General features: G+C 31.8%; 1 non-coding gene across 1 annotated transcript; it reads right to left on the reverse strand.

Moving 5' to 3' along the window:
* Nucleotides 1–525: 525 nt before the first annotated feature.
* LOC123384171 lies at nucleotides 526–628 on the reverse strand. Its single transcript, XR_006594908.1, has one exon. It is a non-coding gene; the product is annotated as a U6 spliceosomal RNA (small nuclear RNA).
* Between the last annotated feature and the right edge of the window lie 2,630 nt (nucleotides 629–3,258).

The raw sequence follows: 3,258 nt of genomic DNA on the forward strand, positions 1-3,258 counted from the left end.
AATATCAGGTTGGCCTGCCCTTAATAATGCTAAAATTATCCACCACATTTGTTAACATAAATGACCTCTCTGTTGTACATTTTTCCCTTGAGATATTTCTAATAGCAAAAATCAGGATTAGGTTTCTTGAAAATAGATTGATATATTTTGTAAAAATAATATGCAGACTAGAGGACAAAAAGAATTGAAAACGTATTTGTCAAGTTTGCTAGGATTGTAGGTATTTTCTTTTCAAAATTATTCTTAACTTTGTACTTTCATACACTTCTACTTTTAAAAACTTACTATCATTATTAAAGCAAAGGTCTAAACTATCTCACCCAAATCATATCACTGATAGATATTTTAAAGACATATGTATCATTCAAATGATTTCTCTTTTAGCTTATTCCTTTATTCCAGACAAGCAAAGGAAATAGAAGAATAGAACCATATTCAACAACAATTTTAAAAATTTTATTGTAAATTCTGAATTAAAAATTTTTGTATTTATTGTTTACTTTTAGGGTTTTTTTGTTTGTTTGTTTGTTTATGGCACACTTCATGAATTTGGAAGTCTTCCTTGCAGAGTCCATGATAATCTTCTCTATCATCTTAGTTTTAGTATATGTGCTACTGAAGCAAGCACTATTTATTTTCAGTTTTATAGAATTATTACTAATACACAATTAATCAATATAATCAAGATTTGATAATTATTAAGCAAATTTTATTCATTTTAATGAGAAGAATGGATATTTACTTTATTTTATGCAGACATGGATTGGTATGACTTGTTTCAACAATCATCCAGGATTCAGCCTCACATTTACTCCTCTATTTCATCGTTATAAATGTCAGCAGTAAGCAACATATCTCATATTTTAAAAAATAAATAAATGGGAATGAAAATTATTCTAGCAGAGATATATCACCCAATTATTTAAAATCTTTCTATGTTGTATGCCAAAATAATATCGTGATCTTTTAACCAAATTACTTTTAATGATTTATTAGCTGACGACTCAATTAGGTCCTCCTTTAATTTTTTTGAAAGCAAACACTGGAAACCACTTGAATTGAAAAAGCATTTGTTACCCAATCATCAAAGTCATGTACATCTTCAACTTTGGGGAAGTTTAAAAATAGGCTACCCCAAGAGCTATCAAGTTTCCTAGTTTTCATTCAAGTGTCTGAAGTTAAAGGAAGTTTCTTAGGCAACGGTTTGTTTCATGGTTTCTTTGTTTGGTGCACTGGGGATTTTTACATATAATGTCAAACGCACCACAGCAAAAGTCAAAATGTGTGAGCATAAGTGGAAGAGGATGATGGGAAAAAGAGAACTGGCATAACACCTCCTTTGGAAAATATCTATTCTGGTCTTCTGTCCACATCAAATTGGATTATTTGTTTTTTTGTTGCAGTTGTTGAGTTGTACGAGTTCTTTACATATTTTAGGTATTAACTCTTTATCAAAAATGTCATTTGCAAATACCTTCTCCCATTCGGTAGGTTGCCTTTTATTTGGTTGATGGTTTCCTTCACTGTGTAAAAGCTTTTAGTTATCAAAATAGTAGTAGTCTCAATTGTTTATTTTCCCTTTTGTTACACTGACTTGAGACAGATCCAAAAAACTGTTGCTAAGGTTGATGTCCAAGAGTTTTCTTTTAGGAGTTTTATGGTTTCAGAGCTTACTTTTAGGTCTTTAATGCACTTTGAATTTACTTTTGTGTATTGTGTAAGAAAGTGATCCAATCTCTTTTTTGCATATAAGCTGTCCAGTTTTTCTAGCAACATTTATTAAGGAAAATATTTTTTCTACATTGTATATCTTTGCCTTTTTGGTCATAGATTAATTGATCATAGAGGCATGGGTTAATTTCTGGGATCCCTATTCTATTGATCTATGTGCCTATTTTTGTGCCAGTACCACGCTGTTTTAATTACCATAGCTTTGTAATATAGTTTGAAATCTGAGATTGTGATATCTCAAGAGTTGTTCTATCTCAAGATTGCTTTGACTATTTGGAATCTTTTCTAGTTCCAAATAAATTTACAGATGGTCAACAGACACATGGAAAGAAGATAAACATCACTAATCACTAGTGAAATGCAAATCAATACTACTGTGAGATATCAACTCATACCAATCAAAATGGCTAGTATTAAAAAGACAAGGCACAACACAGGCTGATGAGGATGTAGAGAAAAGAGAACCTTCATGCATTGTTGGTAGGAATGTAAATTGGTGCAGCCACTATGAAAAGGGTATGGAAGCTCCTCAAAAAATTAAAAATAGGAATACCATATGATCCAATAATACCACTACTGGGTATTTACCAAAAAGAAAAAAAAAAAAGAAAAATGGAAACACTAACTTGAAAAGATATATGCAACTCTATATTTATTGCAGCATTATTTACAATAGCCAAGATAGGGAAGCAACATAAGTGTTCATCAATAGATGAATGGAAAAAGAAGGCAATGTCATTTAAAACACTGTAATTTCAAGGAAGGAAGCACATCATTTTCCCTAATGCTTAAGCACATAATTTAAAATTAATTTTATTATTTATTATAGTGAAAGGAAGATGTTATTTGAGGGTTGTTCTAAGCATAATGTAGTTGCATGGATGAAAGCACATGGCTTTCCCAAGTGTTTATACACATATGTTCAAATCACTTGTAAATTGATGAAAGGAAGATGTTTCCTGACACCCATACCATGCAAACACTACATAAATAACAGATCTGTACCTCTAAACAACACGAATACACCACACACCTCCCTGAAAAGAGTCTAAACTGCATCGGTTGAAATCTGTTGTTCCTTAGATGAGCTTAGTTTGATCCAAATAGCAGCCCTTCCACATGAAAAAGATTCTCAAGTTTAAAGGGTTAGAAACTTCAGAGATCTGGCATTTAGCTTGCTAGAGTAGTGGCAAGTAGCCCTCATGAAGCACGAGAAAGATGATATAAAGTTTCGTAAATATTGTCTTCAGTATTATTACAGTAGGGACTAGTGCCTTAATATTCTAAATATTAATGCCTTCTCACTGTGTTCAAAATACAATAGTATGCTGACGCATACTTACACACTGTCATGCAGTGTATTTAATCTATTACTTAACATGTTATACATTAGTGCTTGGGGGAAGATTGCATACAATTCCACGTAATTTTTGGTATTTTTTTAGCAAGCTGAATTATGGCCTTCTCTGTGAATAAAAACTATGACCAACAACTTAACTTACTTAAAACAAAAGGCAATCTGGGGGC

This window comes from Felis catus, chromosome A2, assembly GCF_018350175.1.
Source record: "Felis catus isolate Fca126 chromosome A2, F.catus_Fca126_mat1.0, whole genome shotgun sequence".
NCBI lineage: Eukaryota > Metazoa > Chordata > Mammalia > Carnivora > Felidae > Felis > Felis catus.